General features: G+C 48.4%; 1 long non-coding RNA gene across 2 annotated transcripts; it reads left to right on the top strand.

Moving 5' to 3' along the window:
* The first annotated feature begins 476 nt into the window (after nt 1–476).
* LOC147822197 (uncharacterized) lies at nt 477–6,367 on the top strand. Of its 2 annotated transcripts, none has more exons than XR_015446049.1 (2): nt 477–1,519; nt 1,906–6,367. It is a non-coding gene; the product is annotated as an uncharacterized LOC147822197 (long non-coding RNA). The 2 variants fall into 2 exon arrangements; XR_015446050.1 differs by having other exon boundaries at nt 1,934–6,367.
* Nucleotides 6,368–9,807: the final 3,440 nt, after the last annotated feature.

The following is a 9,807-nucleotide window of genomic DNA, read 5'->3' on the forward strand; positions in this document are numbered from 1 at the left end:
CTGGAACCCTCCTCCAGTGGTGGTAGAAATATGAAACGGTACACTACAAGCACTTTGCAAAGTGTTGGTAATTTCTTTAAAAAGTGAATCATGCAAACTAGGCATGGTGGAACACATTTGTAATCCTAGCTACTGGGGAGGCTGAGGCAGGAGGATTATGTGTTAGAGGTCAGCCTGGGCACTTGCCTCTCCCGCAAAAAAACCCCCAAACAATAGAAATTAATCATGTGACTCTTAAGTATTTGCTCAAGAAAAATGAAGACTTTCGTCCAGGCTGGGAATGGTGGTACATGCCTGAATGCCTGAACTCCCAGCTACTTAGGTGGCTGAAGCAGGAGGTTCCCTAGTTCAAGGCCAGCCTGGGTAATTTATTAGGATCCTGCTGCAAAATAAAACAAAAAGGGTGGGGAATGTAGTGCTCAGTGCTCCCTACACCCAAACTTGTGCCCGAATGTTTCTATGTAGCTTCATGTGTAACATCCCCAAAGGGGAGACGCCCTAAAAGATCACCCCGTGGTGAACGGGGTACATGTGGCCGTACATTTACACAGTGGAGCACTATTCTGCAACAAAAAGGAGCAAGCCAGGGACGCGGATGAATCTCAAAACATCATGTGTGCTGAGTGAAAGAAACCAGACTCAGGAGAGCACATAGGAGCCATATGATTCCAATTACGTGACAAGCAAAACTCATTTACGGTGATAGACGTTAGCAGGATGGCTGCCCGCAGGGGCAGGGCCAGCTGCGAGGGGGCCGGAGGGAGCTTTCCCGGGGGCGATACGGCAATATTCTAGATCGAGATTGGAGGGGCTACGTTTGGGGTAGACATTTGTCAAAATTCATCAAATCCTACCCTTCAGATCTACGCGTTTCACTGTAAGTAAATTTTACCTTCATGATAACAATGGAACGACCCCCCCCCCATCCTAGGAGCAAACTCTGACATGTGATGGGCTTGAATCTCACTGGCTTACAGGTGATTTGCATTTTCCTCCCTATGGTCCTCTGGGTTTTCCAAGGATTCCGCAATGCACACACATTCCTTTAGAGAGAAGGTTTAAAAAGTCACACGCGCTATACATTTATGGGAAAAGAATGTGCACTTCTGTTGTGCATTTTTCAAATTTGTTTGGCCTTTGAGGGGGTTGGTTCGTTAGAAAAGAAAAAAAAAGAAAAGGCAGAGAGAGGGGAGGGTAGAAAAGGAATCAATTCTCTCAGTGCTTTTAGATGGCTCAGAAAGGCTGCCTGCTCCGGGAAGTCTTCCTTGATCCCCCCCCCCCCCATCCCCCTGACCTGGAGGCAGGGCGCTTTGCTTTTCCTTGACGGCTCGGCCCTGCGCTCCGCTTGAGCTGCCTGCTGTGCTTCCTGCAGTGCTCGCAGCGCCTGCTTTTGCAGAAAGTCCCCAGCAGGCCCCAGGCGTGGGGAGGTCCCGGGCTTTTCGCGCCTTCGCCCCCCGCGAAGTCACCCGGCTGAAGAGGAACCGAGAGGCGCCCTCGGCGGCCCGGCCCGGATGCGGGGGTGAGGCTGAGGGGAGTCCCAGGGGCTCCGCAGAAACTCCCGCCCCCTGGAAAGGTCAGGGGCGGCCTGCCTTCTCCGGCCCCGGCGCCCGGCACCCTGCTCCGTCCTGCTCCGTCAGGTGACCCGGGCCGCGGGCCGCGCGCCCTGTGTGCGAGCTCGAGCTCCACCGCACAATAGAAGTTTGCGAAGCCCAGGGAGCGTCTGCAAAGTGCTCTCCTGCGGGGCCCGGCTCCCCCACGCTTTTATCCCCGGGCGCAGGCACAGGTTCGGGGTGGGGGTGGGGGCGAGGACAGGGGTCACGTGGGCGCGGGCCACGCCGCTGGCACGAGGGTCGGAGGGACTGGACATTGCTCACTTGCCGACTGATGTTCCTTGTCATTCCTCAGGGCTCCTTGTGCTTCTCTGTCTCCCCAGCTCCCCTGCCCTGGATTTGCCCCACAGCCTCTGCTAGTTCCCCTCTTCCCTACACTCCTGGCTCTGATCTACTTGCTGTGTGACCCGGCAAGTTACTTCGCCTCTCTGGGCCTCAGTTTCTTCGTCTGTGAAATGGGAGTAATTATTATGCCAACCTCGTGGGGTTGTGAGGGGCGAGTGTGGGAAGTGTGTAAAGAGTGCGCTCTGTGGTATCTACTATAAAACGGCTTGCGTGCTAGTTTTTATTATTACTCCCATCTTCCACCCAACCGGAAGTCAGACCCGTGTAGCAGGGTTTAGCTCTCTCGCCCGGTGCGCTGCACGAGATCCCGCGTCACTCGGCATCTGCCTCTGGTGGACCCTTCTGACTTCTTCGCCATGCATCTCACTGGCCTTGCCCTTCCTGGCAAATCGCACACTCTGTGGCAGCCTCGGGGCCTTGGCCCTTACCATTTCCTCTGCCTGGAGAGCCATTCTCACGCCTCAACACATCGCCCAGCGTTCAGGTCTCAGCGTAAGTACTACCTCTCTGTGCCCACCTTCCCTCCTCAACCTCTCTGGGATTATATCTCTCTCTCTGTGAAACAACCTGTTTGTTTCTCAGCTGCTGACCAAAACATAATTTTCACAGAGGGTGGAACTTGGTATTACCCCGAGTCTATTCTCCTACATCTAGCAAAATGCCCGGCACTTACTACCTGCTCAGGAAATAGGAGCTCGGTGAAATGAGCCCATGGGAATGAAGAAAGGCTGGAGGATTCCTCATGGATGGAGATATTGTTCCTGTAGTGAAGGAACGTTAAGGGAGGTCTTTTGGGGGACAGCAGATAACCGGTTCAAATTGGGACATGGTTTTGAGGTGTTTCTGGGCCTGCTTGGGAAGTTGTTCCCTAAACATACCTTGCACACTTACCATACGTCTGGCGTTACAAGACAGGAAGGTTCTGGAAGGAGTCGTGTTTCTGGAAGTTTACTATGTACAAGATACATCCATCATATGATTTTTCTTACTAGTAAGTGATGACCAAACTCAGTGTGGTTTAAACAATGTGTCTTAAGTTGGGGGAGTCCCAGGGTTGGTTAATTCACAACTCAACAGTAATATCAAGGATCCAGGTTCCTTCCATCATTCCATCCACCATGTTGGCATGGTCTCCCCTTGTGGATCTGAGATGGCTGCCATAGCTCTAGACATTGTGCTATCACAGCAACCTCCACAGATCAGAACAGAAGAAATCAATTTCCTTTCCTGTATCCTATTTTAAGTATCCTGTTTTAAGATGGGAGAAAACTTTCTCTGAAGCCTCTGGTACTTCCATTAAGTTTTATGGGTTAGAAAAGTGCCACATGGCTGTTTGCCATGACTGGTGGAGACATTAAGAGTTGCCCATTGCAGGTAGGAAGAGATTCATCCTGCTTAGAAGCATATGGTGGCCAAAGCTGGGATTTTGATAAGGAGGTGGAATTGTTGTTGGGTTTGTAACCAGTGGTTCCTCCAGTGGGTGTAGAGGGTAAAGTCTGAGCACACCTCAGCTGCCAGGTAAGACCAGTAAAAAGTGGCCGTGCCAGGAAATGGAGTGGGGAGAGAGCAGAGTACCCAGCACTGCTGGAGGAAGCAGACTTTCAGGAGAGAGATGTCACCAGGCTGAGTGCTGTTGAATAGATAAGGTGGCGGAACAGCACTGTTGAGTTGGGTGAGAGCAGTCTCAGTGCGGTGGGAGATCTCTCTGGGATCTGCACCTGCCTCCCCGTTCTTGCTGCCTACTGCCACGCCTCCCATGGTCCAACTGGGTCGTTAGGACAGCTTCCTCGCTGATCCCTCCAACTGGAGAAGACTGGTTATCCTGTTGCAAGTTATAGCTCTGTCAGTCAGGGCCAGGGAGCCGCTGAAGGTTCTTGAGCAAGGGAATAACTTGGTCATAGCTGCTTTTTTAGGGGTTAAACTGACGGAGGGTACAGGTTGGAGTGGAGGCTGGTGAGTCTGGAGGGCTTTGTTTTGGCTTTTCAGCATCTATTCTCTGTTTCTAGTGCTAGGTCCCAGTTGGTCTTGGGGACCATCCTGTTCCATTCTTGGTCCACAGAGTTTGGAGGAGATCCACCCTCTTCTCCTCTAGTATGAGACACATGGCCCAGGCTTGCCATTTAGAGTTACAGTGATTGACATGTGACCCAAGCCTGCCATCAGCGGCAGGCATCTCAGAAAAGAGCCCGTGCCTTTGAGCACCTGGATCCAGCTTTGCCTGAACCTAGGTATTTTTACCTAGACGGACCAATACATTCTCTGTTTTACCTGAACTTGTGTTGGACTTCTGCTATTGCATCATAAGCATCCTTGAGTACCATGGAAACTAAGCCATCTGAGAGACAAGAGTTCTGGATATGGATAATGGAAAAGTCAAGATTGACCTTGGAGGTAATTTCCTGGAAAGATGGTGAGGCATCTTAAGATCAGGCAAGTATAAGAAATAATCCATTCATTCTTTATTCAACAGATGTTTGTTGAGTACTGTCTTTGTCTTTTTTGTTGCTATAACGGAATACCTGAGACTGAGAAATTTATAAAGAACAAAGATTTATGTGGATTTAAACACTAGGAAGTCCAAAAGCATGGTGCTGGCCTCTGGTGAGGGCCTTTCCACTGTGTCCTCCTGTGGCAGAGGCAGATCGGGAAGAGAGGGCTGAACTTGCTTTTATGAAGAATCCACCCCCACGTAATGAGCTGAATCCATTCATGAGCGCAGAATGCTCATTAGCTAATCACCCCCTTCACCTCTCACTCCCAGCACAGTTGCTTTGGACATTAAGTTTCCAACACATGAATCTGGGGGACATGCTCAAACACAGCAAGGACGGACATGGTGGCAGGCTCTGTTCTATGCCTTGGGGACACAGGAAGGAGCAAAATTAAAACCCTTGCCTATACTGAGAGTGGCTCAGGAAATCTGATCTACATTTGTACTGTTATGATTTTCATTGTCCCCGTTTATAGGCACAAAAGCAGAGTCCATGAGGGGTGAGGTCACTCTGCCCGGGAGAGACCAACGGAGCTCTGACTTCATCTCTTCCTAATTTCCAAGCGGGCCCTGTCCACCGCACTGGGCTGGAGAGACAGCACATCCATGTGGAAATGACTTCACGCTCCACAGAGGAAGCTCCACGTGGATTGAAAGGAGCAGAAGAGAAATTTTCTACATAAAGGCTGCAGGAGCACAGTGCAAGATAGAAATGTGATTTGCAGATGGGGAGATTAGAGTCACAGATCATGGTGATTTCAGAGCTGGTCCTTTTGATCAGATTAACCAAGAAGGCTTCCTGAGAGGAAGGCTGCTTGTGGCAGGGTCTCACAGGAAGGGGAAGGTATGATGGGCAGGACAGCATATATATATATATATATATATATATATACGTATATATATATATCTGCATGCCTGTGGCCTAAGTCACTCTGTGTACCACATCCATCATCAGACAGTAACTCCGTTTGTTCCCCTCCTCCTTTTTTATTTGCTTGCTGCTGATGAGCATGGAGGAAGGAGTCCTGGTTGGCCTCACTTGACAGCATTTGTTGTTGCTGCTGACATCACTAGGCCCCTGCCAACAGCACCGAGACCTTGCAGGTCTGCAGACTGGAGCTATACACACAATGATATATTTAAAAAATTCTCCAGCAAGAGCTGTGACTCATACACATTTCTGCTGGGACAAATAAAAATACCCAGGGGGAAAGATGGATTAGTCACTGGAACAGTTTACTTTGGAGAACCAAGCCTCCTGCAGTTGCCCTTGTTCTTCATTAGCTTTGAAATTTGGAAACCAATGCCCACCAGGGATGTGGGATAAAGCCCAGTTCAGTGGCTGGTGACGAGGGATGGGATGGTCTCAGTGAAGGAGGTACAGGGAGGGCAAAGAACAATACTCTGTCTGGGAATGGGCTCCTGGTGCAAGTGGTGCTGTGGCACAGGTTGTCTGCTGCTGGTTCCTCTTCTGATTGCTCTTTACCTGGGTTGTTCATTGGAACCACCTCTAAATGAAAGCCATTCATTTATTCATGTATTCATTCAATCACTCTACGGCAGACAAGGTAATATGTTAGGCTGTGTGTGGCACCACTCCATGTGGACAAGAACAAAGCACTACCAAGGAGCTAAGACCAGGAAATGTGGCACACATGTCTACACAGAGGTGGGGCGTGGTCATGCAGGCATGTAATCCCAGCACTTGGGAGGCTGAGGCAAGAGGACTGCCTCAGCCTGGGCTGCATAGTGAGTTCAAGGTCACCCTGAACTGCATAGTGAAGCCCTGTCTAAAAATAAATAAATAGGGGATTTTGCTCAGTGGTGCTCCTGCCTGCCTCACAAGTGCAAGGTCCTGAGTTTTGATCCCTGGTACCAATAAATAAATAAATAAATAAATAAATAAATGCCTACACAGAGATTTCAACAAAGAAGATTCATTCATATCCATTTTCGCCCCCTCTCCCCTTTGTTTTTCAGCTCAGGGATTGGCAAACTCCAGACCATGGGCCAGTGTTTTTATAAATAAAGCTTTATTGGAACATGGCCATAGCCATTCATTTATATATTGTCTTCAGCTGGCTTAGGACTTGTACAGCCGACTTGAGTTGTTGCAACAGAGACTATATGACTCACAAGGTCAAAATTATTTACCATCTGGGCCTTTGCAGAAGAAATATGTTGTCCTCTGATTTGGCATATAAGAAAGGATTTGCAATTGTAAACAAAAGGATTCATTCTGGTATTTTTATTAATGGTTGTAGAGAGCTCACAGAATCTCAAGAATGCCCAGGAAGCCAGGCTTAGAGGCTGTGCCATCAAGAGCAGTGGCCGAGCCCTGTGTGGGACTGCTCTGGCCCTGACCTCTCTGCAGCCCTCCAGAGCAGGCACATGCCCACTAGCAATGCTGACTCAGGGTAACTGAACACCACAGCCCGTACCATCCTCACTGCTCCCGAGGGGACTCATCTCTGCCATTGCTTTGGTCAGGTGAACATGATAAATACACACTTGTGGCCATGCCATTCCATTTCCGGTGGACAACTTGAGCATCTTGGTCACAGATGAATTTGGCATTCCTTCCAGGAGCTCAGGGCAACAGTGTCCAGCACTTGGGAATGGAGGAGTAGAATGTGGTTTTTTGCTTAAAGTTAATATTGGCCCTTGTAATAATGGACTCTAAAGCCAAGAGAGGCTGAAACCCAGTGGAAGCTTCGCCACTCACATACTAATCCATGGTGAGTGGCACTGGTCTATGTCTGGCTGCCTTCCGTGCAGGCATTCAGACCCAGAGCTGAGGGTGGCTCTGCCACCTTTGAACCATGGTTTTCAAGGTCACGCTGGGGGTCCTTGTCCCAGTTAGCCAGAAGGGAAAGGGGCAAGGAGAAGAAGGCATAGGAGAGATTTCAGAGCAGAGGTTTAGAGGGTCAGGCACATCTCTGCAGGCATCCAGGAGCTAAAATGATGTTCTGTGGCTCCACCCACCTCCAAGGGGGTCTGGGAAATGTAGTCCTCCAATGTGCCCTGTCAGAGAAGGAGGCTGCCAGCAGTCTGTACCAGGTGGTGCATACACATGGAACAGGAAGCATGGAGTCACAGCTACAAAGAGCAATAAGGATTGTTCTCAAAAACAGTGTTGGGAGAAAAAAGTAAGCTAGCATGAGATGCATGACTCTACCTTGTATGTAAAAATTAAAAAACACACATCAAAACACTATATCTTTATCTCTTTATGTATTTTTTACTATGTGTATTCGGATACACATATATCCAAACAAATGTATGGCAGATGGATAGAAAGAACATACTTTAAATATACCCGAGTAGGTGTCTCTGGAGGAGAGGAAGTCAGAGCACTGGAGATGGGTGCTGAAGGCAGAAATAAGAAGGGAAAATAAAACAAAACCAAGGCCACAGTCTGGGGCTGTGCTGGTGCACCGTGGCCAGAGCACCCCAGAGCAGCTGAGGTGCATCTGACGGGGGACTGAAGGAGGCGGGGGAAGCAGCCGTCTGCCCGTTCTCTTCTCCAGCTGCCTGCCCTCAGGTTGCTCTCGCCCAATCCTGTGGTAAGCATTATCCACATCCATTGTAGATAATTTGGGAAATGTACAAGATATATAAGGAAGAAAAGTACTCATATTCCCACTCCCCAGATATAACTGGGGAGTGTATATTTATGGTTTGTATATATTTGAGGTATTTTGGTCTTTTTTTTTGCATGAATATACAACATATATTGACAATACTGGGGCCACAATCAATCTATAATATATGTATTAGAATCACATATTTAACACATATAGTTTATGTTCTGCTTTTTTCCTCCCTGCTTTTCCATTTGTCATGTGCATTTTTCCTATTCCACTAAATATTCTTTGAGGAGACTTTCCAATGGCTAAATAATTTTCCACATTGTAGCTATCCTGTAAAGTATTTAACTATTTGTTATTAGTGAGAACATAGCTTCTTTCAACCATGAGGTGTATTTTTTTCGAATTGGGACCTTGAGCTTGCAAGACAGGTGCAGCGCCACTGAGCTAAATTCCCACTATCCCATCTCCCCCCTTTTTGAGACAGGCTGGCCTCAAACTCATGGTAATCTTCCTGCTTCAACCTGTCAAGTGCTGGGGTCACAGGCGTGCACCACCATGCCTGGCTCAATCATGAGGCTTCTATAAACGATGCTCCAACAAACATCTTCACACATCGGAGTTTGCCTGACTGTGTGATTATTTTTGTAGTTTAGATTACCATGGTGAAAATAACTTGGTCAAAGGGTATGAAGGAGAGGTAGGTCTTATTTATTGTAAGGCTTTCTGTACATTTTAAAATTGGGAAACAGAACAGAGAGAAAAGTGCTAAATATAAAAATATAAAGCCTGAAGAGTTATTATAAAGTAAAGCCCTGTGAAACACCATGTGGGTTAAGAAATAGAACATCAAAAACCCTGAACTGCCCCCCGCCAATGGCTCATCCACATCCCAGACTCCTCAACTCCAGGAGGAAACCATTGCCTTGGTTTGTGCAGTTTCTAGATGCTCTGACCCAAGTGTGCACCCCTGGCGCCACAATTTCATCTCGCCCATCTTGGGCTCCGCGAGTGGAATTGCCCATCATGTGGCCTTCTGTGTCCAGCTTCCTTAGCTCAACTTGATGTTTTCAAAATTCATCCTCGTCACGTGGAGCTGTGTGTGGCTCTTGCCCATCCATCACTTCTCTTTTGTGTTCTATGAATTACGTCCAATTTCCTCTGCAGATCAGTTTCACATTTGGAGGATCTGAGCTTGCATGTCAGGGAAGGCCACTCCTTTTCATTTTTTTCAAGGATTTTGAGTTCTGTAAGGCATTGTTGTAGCCTTACCCTCCCTTGGAAACCTGGCAGAGAAGAGTTCTTTTTCTGGTCCTGAGGAGCAAACCCAGGGATGCTATACCACTGAGTCACACCCCCTGCCCTTAATATTTTTTTATTTTGAGGCAGATTCTTGCTAAACTTCCCAGGCAGGACTTGAACTTGTAATCCTCCTGCCTCAGCCTCCTGAGTAGCTGAGATTACAGGCATTCACCACTACACCTGGGTGGCTGAAAGCACAGTGCTTAATGTCCCTATTTAACAGAGAAGGAAGCTGTGGTTCAGACTCTGAAGGAATGGAGCCAGGACTGGAAACTGCCCTCTGCTCATTGCACAAGGGGAAACAGGGTCAAAGGAGGGCCCATCGCTATATGCTGTCTTCTTCAAGGAGCCAAGGAGACTCAGGGGACAGTGGAAATGGCTCTCACACCCATCCTGGCATCGCTCACTGCAGCCTGGCTCTGATCACTGCTGTGGTCCAGGCTGCACCCTTGTTCTCTGCTCCATCCAT

The sequence above is a fragment of the Heterocephalus glaber genome, unplaced genomic scaffold (genome assembly GCF_053883595.1).
Source record: "Heterocephalus glaber isolate CG9 unplaced genomic scaffold, H.glaber_assembly_v1.0 deba00001673, whole genome shotgun sequence".
NCBI classification, from domain to species: Eukaryota; Metazoa; Chordata; class Mammalia; order Rodentia; family Bathyergidae; genus Heterocephalus; species Heterocephalus glaber.